This window comes from Macrosteles quadrilineatus, unplaced genomic scaffold (assembly GCF_028750875.1).
Source record: "Macrosteles quadrilineatus isolate MER2022 unplaced genomic scaffold, UCM_ALF_1.0 Scaffold_249__1_contigs__length_141745, whole genome shotgun sequence".
Taxonomy (NCBI): Eukaryota; Metazoa; Arthropoda; class Insecta; order Hemiptera; family Cicadellidae; genus Macrosteles; species Macrosteles quadrilineatus.
Window position 1 is genome coordinate 37992 of NW_026542842.1, and position 17913 is coordinate 55904.

The 17913-nt window shown below is 32.7% G+C and overlaps 1 protein-coding gene across 1 annotated transcript in view; it reads left to right on the top strand.

The window, feature by feature from the left end:
* The first annotated feature begins 1333 nt into the window (after positions 1–1333).
* Positions 1334–17913, top strand: part of LOC128982401 (mucin-2-like) — a 29427-nt gene continuing 12847 nt past the window's right edge. Inside the window, exon 1 of the mRNA XM_054401359.1 lies at positions 1334–1391. The gene's annotated coding sequence lies outside the window, so the exon portion shown is untranslated. The remainder of the gene's footprint in view (positions 1392–17913) is intronic.

Sequence of the window (17913 nt, forward strand, 5' to 3'; positions counted from 1 at the left end):
ATGTAAGGAGTTAGGAGCAATTTTTGTATTGTATTGGAAGGAAAACAATAAGCAAATTAAATACAAACATCCTTCCTTCTATCAAATAATAGTTTATGTTTTGTATAAAAATAACTCTTGTCAGTATATTTGTCTCTTGATGATACAACAGAGCGTATTGGATTACTGAAAATGTCGAGACTATCAAGATTGTTTTTTGTATTGCATTTGATATGACCATTTCTTCTAATGCAGTGTTAAAAGCTACTAGGCATTTGGGACAGAATAAAAGCACAATCAAGTAAAAATTGATTCCAAACAGTACATGTAATATACTAAAACTAAGTTACGCAATAATGTTGAATGTATAGTGTGGTGGGGGGGTCTCATGTTTTGCAGGCTTGTTTTATTTCCACTAATAAGAATGCTGAGGGTACATGGGTTATGTCGGATTATGAAGTCTCAGATTGCCAAGTGACAACTGTAGTTACATTAAATGGCAATTCTGTAAAAAAATCTACAAAAGTCACTTTATAAAATTGCTTTACAACCATTTAACATAATTTAGCTAAAGCATGGCTTTGGACTTAACCCTCCGACGGTGACACCACCGGAGTTTTGCCACCACCACGGGTACATATTTTTCTATTTGTTTTTATAGAAAAATATGTGATATCGCGGCCGGCAGCTATAGGAGTAACAGAACCTTACGTGCATCTTTCTAGGAACCGATTTAACATTATTTTCATCTCACACTTCCCCTGCAAACCCCTATTAATTAGTAGCGTACCACAGAGCCTGGGTCCGTGAGTCACCGATGGTGTTGTTTTTGTTTGCTATATATTTTATAAATATGTGAAGTAGAGTTTTTATCGATGTAATGTACAATTTTATTGATTATAAATGGTTTTAATGAGTTTTTATATTAATATTTGTATACAACACATTGTTTGTCTAATGTTTCAACACCCGGAAAAAAAAACTCTGTGTGTCACCGATTGTGTTTTAAAATCAAAGATACCGATGAAGGGTTAAATACAAAATTCTTTTCTTTCGACTTTACAATAACTCCAGGTCTTGCGAAGTAGCCTATAATTTAAGAAATTATAGATTTAGGTAGAATGATAATTCAATCTGATTAAGAAAACTATTCAACCTCTTTAACAAGGTTTATACATTAATTTGACCTCAATATTCAACTATTTATCGTAAAGTAGTTGGGTTGAATGTAGCGGCTCTATTGGAGAGAAGGGGACAGAAGAACACCTGGTATTCAAGGCTACATTAAAGTTGAATAACTCACTATATTAACCAAGCAATGTCTTCTCTTATTCAACATTGGAACCATCAGCTTGAGGTTGAGCTCTGTATGTTTGCCTTGCGTCTGGACACCTAGCTTCTATGCTGTAAAGGTAAGTAAAAAAGAAGTAATATTTTTCATTCATATTACACCCATTTATCAATACTCCTGATACTTGATTTAATATTGCAATTTTTTTTAAGTTGTAATAGTTGTTGAGAGATTGAGTTACTGTAAGTTGAGCCGCAATTATAATTTTTTTATTGAGAGTATGTTATGTATATGATATAAATAAATAATTGTTAACTCTTGCTTTTTTAAAGTTGAAAAATATTAATAACAACTAAATCCACAAAAGACATACCTATGGACTTTTAATTGTAACTCTAGCTATCTAAATAGATTGGATATACACTTCCAAAGACCAGAACTAAATCAATACAAATAATTTCTTGGATCTGTGCATCATCAATTCTATCTTTTTACTGTATACCTTGGATAATACATTTTAATAATGTTCATTTCCTTATTTCACATCACAGTGTATCGTCCTAAATACGTAGATTTAGATAGGAATTTAAAATAACAATAGTGATCGTTCAGAATTATGCTTAAACTTAAACAAGATGATCCAGGCAAAGAATATTACCAAATTTTAAACTTTATTGTTCAGTATTACCATTACCTTCGATCAATTATTATTGCCAAAAAATATTCCGAATTTGCATCCAAAATATCACCATAATTTAGTCGTCATACATGTTATATGAAAAGTTTAAAATGAATCAGTGTCACAGACTTACAGTTATATTTGCTTTAAACAAAATATTTTACAGTGAACAGTTATTAAAAAATTATTCATTACAAAAAAAGAAAGATAATAGTTTGAATTTTCAAAAATGAAACTATAATTACGATAAATTTGGCATTATATTTCAAAGTAGACCTCTCAAAAACAATAAAAAGTATTGTCTGTTCTTTAAGTACGTACTGTTTTTTACTTAAATAATTATTGACTGTGTTCAATGGGCTGTATTTTATACATATACAAAAACATTTGTATATATGTCAAATATTGATTAATGATTTCTAGCCAAGACAATCAATAAAAATTTGAAATTTTTGTTTACATCTTTAGTTAGTGTTTATATATCTCTTTACTGAGTATACAATACTATCTTAACCAGAATAAATATTATTTGTCGGAAATATGATATATTTTTATTTTTATAGTTACTGTAAATATTGCTTACTATAAAATCCAAATTTTGAGCTTTTACTATATATTTATTGTTCATGGTTTTATAGGTCCGTGAAGTTGGCGTACCCATATTAGCGTATCCACTTTTGATCATACCAATCGTTAGTTCATCGTTAGTTCTCGATAGTTCCCAAATTTTTTCGTTAGTTCTCAAAAAATAAAAAAGTTATAGCCGATTATAAGTGGGTACGCTAACTTCACACTTCCGGGTTCTAGCACGCGCCGTTTTCTGAGGAGAAATGTTTACATCTATATACCAATCGTTAGTTCTTCGTTAGTCCTCGATAGTTCCCAAATTTTTTCGTTAGTTCTCAAAAAATAAAAAAGTTATGAGGCATACAAAGTGGGTACGCTAACTTCACAATTGTACAATTTCCAGCGGGAACAGTTTTTTTACTATAAATGCCTATATCTATATACCAATCGTTAGTTCTTCGTTAGTTCTCGATAGTTCTCCAAAATTAACGTTAGTTCTCAAAAAATAAAAGAGTTACGAAGCATACAAAGTGGGTACGCTAACTTCACAATTGTACAATTTCCAGCGGGCACAGTTTTTTTACTATAAATGCCTATATCTATATACCAATCGTTAGTTCTTCGTTAGTTCTCGATAGTTCTCCAATATTTACGTTAGTTCTCAAAAAATAAAAAAGTTAAGAGGCATACAAAGTGGGTACGCCAACTTCACAATTATAGAATTTCCAGCGGGCACAGTTTTTTTTACTATAAATACCTATATCTATATACCAATCGTTAGTTCTCGATAGTTCTCCAATATTTACGTTAGTTCTCAAAAAATAAGAAAGTTAAGAGGCATACAAAGTGGGTACGCTAACTTCACAATTGTACAATTTCCAGCGGGAACAGTTTTTTTACTATAAATGCCTATATCTATATACCAATCGTTAGTTCTTCGTTAGTTCTCGATAGTTCTCCAAAATTAACGTTAGTTCTCAAAAAATAAAAAAGTTACGAAGCATAAAAAGTGGGTACGCCAACTTCACAGTTATAGAATTTCCAGCGGGCACAGTTTTTTTACTATAAATGCCTATATCTATATACCAATCGTTAGTTCTTCGTTAGTTCTCGATAGTTCTCCAATATTTACGTTAGTTCTCAAAAAATAAAAAAGTTAAGAGGCATACAAAGTGGGTACGCACACTTCACAATTATAGAATTTCCAGCGGGCACAGTTTTTTTACTATAAATACCTATATCTATATACCAATCGTTAGTTCTTCGTTAGTTCTCGATAGTTCTACAATATTTACGTTAGTTCTCAAAAAATAAAAAAGTTACGAGGCATACAAAGTGGGTACGCTAACTTCACAACTATAGAATTTCCAGCGGGCACAGTTTTTTTACTATAAATACTTATATCTATATACCAATCGTTAGTTCTTCGTTAGTTCTCGATAGTTCTGTAATATTTACGTTAGTTCTCAAAAAAATAAAAAAGTTACGAGGCGTACAAAGTGAGTACGCTGACTTCAAATTTATAAAATTTCCAGCGGGCACCGTTTTCCGACTAAAAACGCTTAAATCTATATACCAATTTTTAGTTCCATGGATTGTAATTTGATTCATCTTCACACAATGAAAATCAAAGTAACACTGACTTTAGAATAACCATCACATTATGATTCTCTCGAAGAGAAAGGATTGCTTATCAGTTCCAGGATAGCGCTTATCTGTGATATCCGCAATAGTAGTTGCAGGTGTCACTCGGTTAGATTAACAGTTGAATATGTTCAGTTAATTAGAACATCCAAAAAAGACAACGCTTCCAAAAATTGGTTTTAGATAAGCAATGAAATAATATTTATACCTACTTAGTTGTGTGAAAAAGTGCATTTTATAAAAAGTCCATCATGGAAACAAAATAAACTATCCATCAAAATGAAAACCAGAGTCTGCTAAGTAAAATGGTATAAAGTAATTTATAAGCAGTGATTATTTGAATTGGATTAAGCAGATAAAATATGTACGATCAAAGAACTTCTGTTTGGTTAATTAAACTAATCGTTTGTATTGTTTGTATTTGTTTGTGTTCGGTATTAGTATTATAAAATTACATCATTAAACGTAACACGTTACGAGTGACAGTTGCACGGATCGAGACTGGAAGGTCATACGGACTTGAACAAACTGGAGACTGGAGTAGTGGATGGAATAAATGTGTACAACACATTACTAGCATGGCGTATTGGGTATGGCGGGGTCGAGACAATATTTATTTAGTTGTATAGTAGTATACTGTAAGCATTTTTCGTTGAATGAAGGTGCGCGCTGGAAATCAGAAGCATTAAATAAGTTTATCTATTGATTATTGGCTATACGTATATTTATTTAATTTTTGTAGAACTAACAAAATAAATGAGTGAGCCCATCTTACGATTAATATTAAGATATAGGCACTTTTAGTCAGACAAGGGTGCACGCTAGGAATGATTTGGGTTTGAGGTTGGCATAACCACGTTTAAGACCTTATTGCCTTTTTATTTTTTAAGAACTAGTAATAATATTGGGGAACTAACACGACATAACGAAGAACTAAAAATTGGTAAATAGATATAAGCGTTTTTAGTCAGAAAACGGTGCCGCAGGAAATTTTATAAATTTGAAGTCAGCGTACTCACTTTGTACGCCTCGTAACTTTTTTATTTTTTTGAGAACTAACGTAAATATTACAGAACTATCGAGAACTAACGAAGACCTTGTTTAATTTGATAAAAAGTAAAAAGTATTTTTTAACATTCAAGTTGTTTCTCTTTATTCTATAACTGTTTACAATCAATATCATTGCTTAATTATTATTGACAACATATGTTAAACAAATTATTTTAAACAAAGACTTTTAAGTAAGTAATATACAAACATCTCCCTTTTTTAGCCGTCCTTCTTTTTTAACATAGATTTAATTTTTCTTATATGGTGTGTGTTTCTTCTTAAAACAACATTACTTTCTAATTTTACCAAATAAGAACGAGGTTCCGGTAATTTTTTAAAAATCACACCAGGATTCCAAAATTTGGTTTTAATATCCTGTACTAAAACCTCTTCTCCAACTTGGAATTCATCTTCTTTTTTCAAGGCTGATCTGTTATACATTTGTTCTTGATACCTTTTGCTTTCATTTATGCTTTCATGTACCTCAAAAGAAACTGTTTTAGGCTGTAAATAACTGTTTGGTATAGGTAGTTTTGATCTTATGTGTCTGCTGTTTAAAAGCTGAGAAGGTGAATAGTCCAGGTTTGCAACAGGTGAGTTTCTATAATTTAATAAGAAGAGTTCAAAATCCTGTTTACTTTCAGCACTCTTCTGTAACATTTTCTTTACAATTCCTACAGCCTTTTCTGCTAGTCCATTACTTTTTGGATAGTGAGGACTTGATGTGATTATTGTAAAATTCCAATTTATAGAAAACTGTTTCATTTCATAGCTATTAAATGGTTGATTATCAGCCACCAAATACATAGGGATCCCATTTCGACTAAATAGCTCTTTGAATTTACCAATTATTGTATTACTGTTTTTACTGTTCAACTTAAATACATCAATCCAACGTGAATAAAAGTCAACAGTTACAAGATAGTATTTACCTGCATATTCAGCAATATCAGCTCCAATCTTGATGAAGGGTATTTGAGGAACACTGTGAACTTTTAAAGGTTCATTCAATTTTGAACGTTGGTGTTTCATACATATAGAACATTGAGATACTGTATTTCTTATGTCTGATGACATTCCTGGCCAGTAAAAAAATAAATTGGCAGTTTTCAATATTTTAGTTGTTCCCAGATGAGTCTCATGCAGGTGTGACAGCATAAATTTCCTCAGTTTACTTGGTATTATAAGTTTGTCATTCAAATAGAGTAATCCATCTTGATGAGTTACATCATTTCTCATATTGAAATAAGTCTTTAGATCACCATCATTAACAGATTTTGGCCATTGGGTTTTACAAAATTGTATAACTTTGTTTAAAACATCATCATTTCTTGTTTCCTCTTTAAATTCCTCAAGTCTTCTATCACTAAACTTCACTTCAGAAGATTCAATACAGTGCACAATACCATCTAAGGGTTCATGCCATTCAACCTCATCTTTAATACCATTCCGAGATAAAAAATCTGCAATATGCATGTTTTTTCCTGGCAAATATTTTAGTTTAAAACTGTATATCATCAATTTAAGTCTGAGCCTTCTTATTCTGTTATTGACAATTTTAAACAATGGCTTATTAAAAATTGACAACAGAGGTAAATGGTCAGTAAAAATTGTTACATTTTCATTTCCATATATATAGTTGTGGTATTTCTTGCACGAAAAACAAATAGCTAATAATTCTTTTTCAATTTGAGCATAATTAACTTCTGCTGTGGTCAGACTTCTAGAAAAGTAACTAACAGGCCTGCCATTTTGCATGCAACAACACCCTACAGAATCCTGTGAAGCATCACATTGTATTTCAATAGGAAGAGATGGATCAAAATTCCCTAAGACCTGATTACTACAGAGTGATTGTTTGATTTTTTCAAGAGCATTAGAATGATGTTCATACCATTGCCAAGGAACATTCTTTTTTAGTAAATCTCTAAGAGGTGATGCTATTGAAGCCAAATTAGGGACGAAATTTCTGATGTAATTTACCATACCTAAAAATCTTTGTAATTCTACCTTAGATGTAGGAGTTTTAAAATTCTTTATTGCTTCAACTTTTGAAGGATCCGGTTGCATCCCTTGTTCACTGAATATAGCACCAATATACTTTACCTTATTAACACAGTATTGCATTTTACTATAGTTAAATCTAATATTATACTGTTTTGCTCTTTCCATTACCTGCTTTATAATTTTATCATTTTCCTCTTTAGTATCAGTAGCAATGCACAAATCATCAAAATAGATTGAAAGACCTTTAATATCTTTGAAATATTTGTGTACCAATCTTTGAAATATTTCAGGTACACAAGAGAGGCCAAAAGGTGCCCTCAAAAATCTGTAAGTTCCAAAGATTGTGCTGAATGAACACATTTTACTGGATTCTTCATCTAGTTTTATATGATAAAACCCGTCTTTCAAATCTAAAATTGTAAAGTATTTCTTATTACTTAAGTTTGGAGCCAAGTCCTCTAGCAAAGGAATTGCATACCTCTCTCTTATGATATATTTATTAAGTTGTGTAGGATCAATACAGATTCTTAAAGATCCATTTGGCTTTTCTAGTACTACAATATTATTGACCCATTCAACCGGCTCTTCAACTTGCTTAATAATTTCATTGTCAACCAGCGAATTTAATGCCTTTTCAAATTTATCTTTAATTTTGTATGGTATTCTTCTAGCAGAACTTACTTGTGGTACTGCATCTTCCTTTAATTTTATCTTACAAATGTCAGGGAAACAACCCACACCATCAAAAACATCTTTATAATTGTTATAAATTTTTAATTTTTCTTCATCTTCTTTTACTGATAAACCATTAGCAACAGTATCTACCTTCTTTATTAAATTTAAACTTAGACAAGATTTCAGCCCTAGGATTGGAGTACATTCTCCACTGACCACTACTAACTTTACAACATCCATTTTATTTTCTGTCTCAATCTGTGCATCTATGTATCCTACTGGATTTATTTGAAACCCCCCGAATGAAATTAGTTTGTTTAGGTTTTTCTTCATCCTATTTTGTAGTTTATTTAGTTTTACAAAGGAATATGGGACAATGTCTACTTCAGACCCAGTATCAAGTTTCATTCTTACATTGAACCCTTCAACTTTAACACTTTTATACCAAGCTTTTTCTTGATTCCCAATGGAATCAACTACACAAACTGTGTTAATCTCATAGCCTTGGCAATTATGCACAAAAGAACTACTACTTTGATCAGTTACTTCGTTACATTTCTCATTAGAAAGAATATTTAAGTTTGTCCTACACATACTTGCAAAATGATTTGACTTTTTGCATTTACTACAGATTTTACCCCAAGCTGGACATTGTTGTTTTCCATGACTACCACCACATCTGTAACATTTAAAACATCTTTTACCTGTTTGGTCCTCCTCCAACTTACGTGTCCCAGCAAAGGTTTTAGTTACTTGATGAACTTCTTTCTTCTCATCATGAATATTTGTAATTTGAAGTACTTCTTTCTTCTCATTGATTTCATTCATATTTTGTTCAGTTAACTCCATCGTTTTGCAGGTTTCTATTACCTTTTCCAATTTTAGATCTTCTCTCAAAAGTTTTTCTTGGACATTTTTTGAACTTAATCCCAGTATTATCTGAGCTCTCAACAGTTTTTCCTCTTGTTCTTCAAATTTACATGGTTTGACTAAATTTTTTAGGTCTGAATAGAATTTATTAAATGGTTCATCTTGTTGCTGCTTTCTTTTGAAAAACTTATAAATATCCATGATTTCATTCCTCCTTGGCATGCAATACTTCTCTAGTGTCTCTAATATCGTTTTTACTGTTTCTGGTTCATCTTGTTTGAAATCTTTATAAATTTTCAATGCTTCTTTTCCTAGTAGGTTTTTAAGCCTTGCTGCTTGTATAGAGTTAGGTTTCTTTTCGGTTTCAGTGGCTATAAAATATATCTCCACTTCTTCTTTAAATGTCCTAAAATTTTCCTCCAAGTTGCCTTCAAGGCTTAGGATATCCGGTTTGTTAAATTCCATTTCTGTGTATATTCTTCTGATATAATTCTTAATCAAATCTTTACCGACTGCGCCATGTTTAATTTGATAAAAAGTAAAAAGTATTTTTTAACATTCAAGTTGTTTCTCTTTATTCTATAACTGTTTACAATCAATATCATTGCTTAATTATTATTGACAACATATGTTAAACAAATTATTTCAAACAAAGACTTTTAAGTAAGTAATATACAAACAGACCTAACGATTGGTATATAGATATAGGCATTTATAGTCAGAAAAAGGTGCCCGCTGGAAATTGTATAATTGTGAAATTAGCGAACCCTCTTTGTATGCCTCGTAACTTTTTTTATTTTTTGAGAACTAACGTAAATATTGGAGAACTATCGAGAACTAACGAAGAACTAACGATTGGTATATAGATACAGGCATTTATAGTCAGTAAACAGTGCCCGCTGGAAATTCTATAGTTGTGAAGTTGGCGTACCCACTTTTTATGCTTCGTAACTTTTTTATTTTTTGAGAACTAACGTTAATTTTAGAGAACTATCGAGAACTAACGAAGAACTAACGATTGGTATATAGATATAGGTATTTATAGTAAAAAAACTGTGCCCGCTGGAAATTCTATAATTGTGAAGTGTGCGTACCCACTTTGTATGCCTCTTAACTTTTTTATTTTTTGAGAACTAACGTAAATATTGGAGAACTATCGAGAACTAACGAAGAACTAACGATTGGTATATAGATATAGGCATTTATAGTAAAAAAAACTGTGCCCGCTGGAAATTCTATAACTGTGAAGTTGGCGTACCCACTTTTTATGCTTCGTAACTTTTTTATTTTTTGAGAACTAACGTTAATTTTGGAGAACTATCGAGAACTAACGAAGAACTAACGATTGGTATATAGATATAGGTATTTATAGTAAAAAAACTGTGCCCGCTGGAAATTCTATAATTGTGAAGTGTGCGTACCCACTTTGTATGCCTCTTAACTTTTTTATTTTTTGAGAACTAACGTAAATATTACAGAACTATCGAGAACTAACGAAGAACTAACGATTGGTATATAGATATAGGCATTTATAGTAAAAAAACTGTGCCCGCTGGAAATTCTATAACTGTGAAGTTGGCGTACCCACTTTTTATGCTTCGTAACTTTTTTATTTTTTGAGAACTAACGTTAATTTTGGAGAACTATCGAGAACTAACGAAGAACTAACGATTGGTATATAGATATAGGCATTTATAGTAAAAAAACTGTTCCCGCTGGAAATTGTACAATTGTGAAGTTAGCGTACCCACTTTGTATGCCTCTTAACTTTTTTATATTTGAGAACTAACGTTAATATTGGAGAACTATCGAGAACTAACGAAGAACTAACGATTGGTATATAGATATAGTCATTTATAGTAAAAAAACTGTGCCCGCTGGAAATTCTATAACTGTGAAGTTGGCATACCCACTTTTTATGCTTCGTAAGTTTTTTATTTTTTGAGAACTAACGTTAATTTTGGAGAACTATCGAGAACTAACGAAGAACTAACGATTGGTATATAGATATAGGCATTTATAGTAAAAAAACTGTTCCCGCTGGAAATTGCACAATTGTGAAGTTAGCGTACCCACTTTGTATGCCTCATAACTTTTTTATTTTTTGAGAACTAACGAAAAAATTTGGGAACTATCGAGGACTAACGAAGAACTAACGATTGGTATATAGATGTAAACATTTCTCCTCAGAAAACGGCGCGTGCTAGAACCCGGAAGTGTGAAGTTAGCGTACCCACTTATAATCGGCTATAACTTTTTTATTTTTTGAGAACTAACGAAAAAATTTGGGAACTATCGAGAACTAACGATGAACTAACGATTGGTATGATCAAAAGTGGATACGCTAATATGGGTACGCCAACTTCACGGACCTTGGTTTTATATTGCAAGATGTCAACTTAAGAATGTATATTCCTATACTATTTAACAGCTTTGGTAGGGTATGCACCTCATTTGGTGCTACATACAAAAACTGTTTTTACTGTCCAAAAAAACGTTTTAAACTGGAGGAACGTTTTGAATTGCTCAGCTGTTTATGAACATAATTTTACCAGCCTGAGTTTTGATTATTTACAAAGTCTGTGTCATTTTATATGGAAACTTGTTCATTAGTGACATAGGCATGTCGCAGAAGTCATTCGATATTGTGTGATATTGTGTGTATGCTGGATCAATGAATCGTCATACTTTTACTGAAATCGTCACGTCAACCATTCATTTTAACCTTCAGAGAGGTCAAAGATTAAGTTTGTGTGAATTTAGTAGTAGCTTTGAGATCTACTAGTTATGCTATCTTTGGGTTTAGTGGAACAAATTTTTGTGAAGAAGCAGCTAGTTGTATGGCTTTTCACAATCAAAAAAGTACGCCTAATTTGTAGGGTAGTGTAGTATCGAAGTTTTTACTTTCATTGTTGTCATTTTCCGTTTTCATTTTTGCAAAGGTAGTAATTTTTAATGCTTTTGGCCACACTACTCCAAATGGACTTTCACAAATGAATTTAGTGCGGAAACCAGCTGTTTGCCGCCTGCTTAATCAAATGGGGTTTCCGGACACCAGCTGATTATAATTATTGTTTGTTATTGAACACCTCATAGGCCTTACCTTATAAAGGCCTTACACATAAACATAAATCTTTCACAATATTTAAATGAAACTTAATTCCACTGATAAAAACCACAAACAATTTTTGTACTAAGTAGTGTAGTATTGTAAATGGCAGTGAGTGGTTCTAAACAAAAACAGAACCTCTCTCAGAGAAGATGTGATTATTAAGGCCTTAAGTCATTTGGAACATTTAACATATTTTGACATTTGTATTGTTAGTTTTGGGTAGTATGATGGAAAATGTGTTTACCGTACTCGTCTGGTAATTAACTATTTTCTAGACTAGTAACTTAAAATGCTATTGTGTTGGATCAAATAAAGGGTAAAACTAATTTTAAAGAATTCTGCTAGAAAGAGATATATAAATTATACCCTTTAAAATTATATTAACTTTCACGATTATTCCATCCAAGCATATTATATCTATAAAGTATACATTGAAGCTAAACATTGTTGCTAAGTTTTTTTTTTTATGGAATGTTGGCCAGCTTGTGCTATCAGACATAGATAGTCGCAACTCACGCCCCTTACAGCTGATATTTAAACTCTGTGTAAAGTTAACAATGTATCATCATCTGCACATTTACTTTTAACTGATAGCCAACTAAACAAATTCAATAATATGTAATTTAAAAAACAAAACCGCAATGTAAACTTGTTTAATCAATTCTGTGAAATCTTTGGTTTTATTCTAATATCTGGTTTAGCTTATACTATGATTGTTTCTTTTAATTTTACATAAGTTCTTACTTTTTCCTATCGAGAAAGCTTATACAGGCAATTGTGCCAAAGAGTATGGCTGAATAATTATATCCTACATTAAATGTGGCCAGCATTCAATTTTAAAAGGTTTTAACTAGGAGTACAAACGTTGACGTTTCATTTTAATATTGGTACATTTGTCACAACCCAGCCCGGGAAAGATAGCATAAGAATACCCCTGTTGCACCGAACCTGCCTGCAGACTAGCGTTCTTATAGATTTGTAACGATTCTCCAAAGACTGACGAGTTCAAAAAGGTTTATAAAAAATTGTTTTAGATCCTTGCTCGGTTTGGATAACATTGGCTGAGTACACTGTATATACTTAACATTCAATAGTTTTATTAGGCCTTTTAGTTTTCACTAGGCTACTTAGGTTTGTTACTACAGGAGCACAAAAGATAGATTTTTATCGATAATTGTTAAGAACCAAAACAAATTTATTTTTTTATCTAAAACTGCCAGACACAATAAGCTAAGTCTGTATGTGACCTAAAGACAGCTAAGCACTATTAATAGAATAGGCAATTAAAAAACTACTGCAATGATAGGATAATGCAATCAGCTGGTCTTGAACCAGCAAACATCTGGCCAATCTGCCCGAAGCTACTGGTCACCATGTAATCCTGTTTCTACACGTATCCATAAACAAACAAACAGCAATTGAATGAAAGAACCTATTTTATCCGGTTACCTCCGACATCCAAAGCTACTTGTAGGATATTCAACGGACGATTTTGGCAAGAGGTCATGGTTGAGAGTTGATAACAGATGATTTGCAGTCTCATAAATATTGTATTGAGACTCGACGCTTGTCTCATATGAGTCTGAGGGTCGACGGTTCAGACCCCGCAGGATCACTTACAGTTGTATTAATCCGATTTCCACGAAAAGTGAGCTACTTGAATACATTCATTCAGACCAATTCCAAGACCATCAAATATATTTTGAGCCTTAATTAATTTCCTAGTCAATCAAAGCTTTCAGACTTCAAATGGAACAGGTTTTATGTGAAATGAGTCTAGCAGTTTTGGAACAGCCGTTTCAAAGATTTTTTTAAATGTAGTAAAATACGTTCTGCAACGGATTTTCTCAGTTAGTTAAAGCTGTAAATAACAAAACTGGGAACAACAGTTAAAAATAACATAAATATTTTTGATCCCGAAATCCCGAATTTGTGTTTCATGCTATCACCGTTCTAGTTTAGAATACCTACATTTTATTATTTTTTATGGAATCAATATAAAACGAAAGTGAGATAAAAAAAACTTGCTCCTACTTTTAGATTTTTTATTAAAACGACGCTAATTCATTTCAATGTTTTACAATATATTGTATCACACTATGCACGTATATCACATTTACAATATATTGTATCAGACCTAATCACACTATGCACGTAAGGTAAATCACATAAAAGTATTGAATTTTACAAAATAATTTGTGACAAAATCTCATGCAGCCTACGTAATGTTTAACAGTTAATGATACAAACATTATCTACATAGTCTTTATCAAAGTCGGGCGGGAACCATAAATTAAATTAGCATATTTATATCCAGACTGCAATGACGTATCAGTGGCGAAATGTACACGATTATTTTCTCAAATTTAAACAACTTTATGACGTATTTCCTGTTGATAAATAAGTCTGCTCATTTCCTCCATGATTAAAAGGAAATGCGTTTATCTTCTAATAAAAAATTAGGATTTACTTATTCAAGTATTCCTAACTTTTTAAAATTACATGAAAACAAGAACCAAATTTTTTTTAATTTCAAATCTATAAATTGAAATTATTTGATTAGAAAACGAGCTGAAAGCACTGGAAAACTATTAGTAAACTAATTTTACAAACAAAAAGTGATTTTAAAAAAATCATGAAAAGGGGTCTTGCACTTATTAAACACAAATTTAAATCTGTGACCTAGAGAAAATCCCGTAACTAAGCCTAATGTAAATCGGACTAAAAATAATACAAAACATAATGAATTATAAAATATAATATATGCATAATTCCCCATATAAGGAATATTAGTGGCGTTTACCTAAGACTTTACCGTCTTGGTGTACTTAATATTTTCTATTATTTCAAAAGAAGATAAAATATTACGTAGACTGTGTCATAGTTTTTATTACTCGAGTAGTTCTTAGTAAATTTCATAAAGGTATCTTTAATAGTTTTAGCGATATAAAGTTTAAACACTTTAAAATGAAATGACGTATATCTCACTGAAGCGTTAAACATTGTTATTGGCGATTTTCGTTTTATTTTTACCTATAAAATCACTTCCCGGAGTTTGGCTGTTTACGTGCGGAACACCCTGTATATTTTGCTATTTCCTTAGTGTTTGACTGTGTTTCTATCATAAATACTGACAATAGACGTAGGAAAGAAAGACACCTTTATAACAATATATCTTTCTACTAGAACCTACGACGGGTCCTGTTTGGAATTTATTTCCTTTTGTTTAATTGCGTATTACGTTGCATGCTTTAGTTATTTCCATACATAAAGTACACATATTGATTTTGTACTCATTGAGCTGTCTAAAATACTAAAATATCGGTTAATGTTTTAATTAGGGGTTTTCGTAGGGGATCCAGTGTTACTAGCCAACACCTGTGTAGAATTACGAGATATTTTGGATCACATATTCAATTGTTTCCAGACGAGAAGTTTATTTATAATTCACCAACATTATTTAAAGTCAGTAAATAAATAAACGTACGGATAACAAAACCACTGATTTCTGAGAGTCAATGAATTGTCAAATGTTTACAGATTCCTGTTGGTGTTACTTGAGTCAAATCAAACTACCCTTGGTGTTTGTTAGAGATTATTTGGAAGTTTCTCGCTTGCACGGACAATATAGCAGTGATATGTAACTTCAGGCAAATGGTGACGGTGAAATCTTGATAATTTGACGCCAAATGAATAAATAAGTGCTCCTGTATATTTAGGCCTACAATGGAGCATAAAAAAGTTGTGAAAATTTACTGTCACATTTAGACCTCGCATTGTAGTACCTTAATGATATGTTTGTAAGATATTTGATAACTTAGTGAAGAGGTTTCTCAAATTCAGTGAAAGTTCACACTTATAACACATAATTTATTTTCTTCAAAATTGAACCCGAAGCAGTAGACTATGAACCCACGCGTTACGGAATTATCGATAATATATCAACGATATATCGATATATCGATAATATAACCACAAAGTATGGATAATATATCGGTTTAAAATTGGCGATTGGTGGGACCCCCGACATTCATTTGAGACGGGTACAAAATAAAACACGAATATGTTACTTCAAAATATGCATGTCATGTTCTGTACATATCGTATAAAAAGTCATCAATAGAACAAGAAAAATACACTTTATATGACCACAAGTCTGACCCAAAAAGTAAAAATTCAAGTGTGAGTCGAGAAATCACGAAGAGGAGCAAATTTCTTTAGGTATTAATCGTTTTGTAATTTACTTGTAATAATTCCGTTTCCCTCCATATCTAATACAAATTGCTAAAATAGGATGTTAGTCTTATCCTCGTAACCAAACAGATTTTTAACGATTATTTAAAATCATTTGTAATAACTGGTTATAATTTCGCCGATTTTTACTTTTAAAATCACAGCTGTCAACCTAAACTAAGACACCGAACAAATAACTTACTTAACTAAAAAACTACTATAATGTACTGCTTTTAAAGAAAGCTAGTTTTATGACAGGTAATTCTAACATAAACTTAATTAGGTACGATATAGTTAGCTCGTGGTGTAGTACAGCACATGGTTATTTAAATTTTAAAAACACAAAACCTGCTGTTAATAAAACCACATTGGTAATTCATAGATACCACAACTGTCATGATTTGAGTGGCTAGCAGCACTTTCTCACGCTCAAGACCGGGACCAATAATGTAGTTGGTGTCAGTGTTATATTTGTCATGGCCCTACATGTCACAATGCTAGACACCACTATAGTCACCACCAGTCTCACCAAGGGGTGTCACGTGATAAAGAGTGGATTATCGCCATATAAATACTAGTGTTGACCAGATGAGATGTCACTGTGGTCAGTTACAGCCTATAACAATGCTAGACACCACTATAGTCACCACCAGTCTCACCAAGGGATGTCACGTGATAAAGAGTGGCTTATCACCATATAAATACTAGTGTTTGACCAGGTGAGACCTCACTGTGGTCAGTTACAGCCTCTGACTATGCTAGACACCACTATAGTCACCACCAGGCTCACCAAGGGGTGTCACGTGATAAAGAGTGGCTTATCACCATATAAATACTAGTGTTGACCAGGTGAGACCTCACTGTGGTTACAGCCTCTGACTATGCTAGACACCACTATAGTCACCACCAGTCTCACCAAGGGGTGTCACGTGATAAAGAGTGGATTATCACCATATAAATACTAGTGTTGACCAGGTGAGACCTCACTGTGGTTACAGCCTCTGACTATGCTAGACACCACTATAGTCACCACCAGTCTCACCAAGGGGTGTCACGTGATAAAGAGTGGCTTATCACCATATAAATACTAGTGTTTGACCAGGTGAGACCTCACTGTGGTCAGTTACAGCCTCTAACTATGCTAGACACCACTATAGTCACCACCAGGCTCACCAAGGGGTGTCACGTGATAAAGAGTGGCTTATCACCATATAAATACTAGTGTTTGACCAGGTGAGACCTCACTGTGGTCAGTTACAGCCTCTAACTATGCTAGACACCACTATAGTCACCACCAGGCTCACCAAGGGGTGTCACGTGATAAAGAGTGGCTTATCACCATATAAATACTAGTGTTTGACCAGGTGAGACCTCACTGTGGTCAGTTACAGCCTCTAACTATGCTAGACACCACTATAGTCACCACCAGGCTCACCAAGGGATGTCACGTGATAAAGAGTGGCTTATCACCATATAAATACTAGTGTTTGACCAGGTGAGACCTCACTGTGGTCAGTTACAGCCTATAACAATGCTAGACACCACTATAGTCATCACCAGTCTCACCAAGGGGTGTCACGTGATAAAGAGTGGATTATCGCCATATAAATACTAGTGTTGACCAGATGAGATGTCACTGTGGTCAGTTACAGCCTATAACAATGCTAGACACCACTATAGTCACCACCAGTCTCACCAAGGGGTGTCACGTGATAAAGAGTGGATTATCACCATATAAATACTAGTGTTGACCAGATGAGATGTCACTGTGGTCAGTTACAGCCTATAACAATGCTAGACACCACT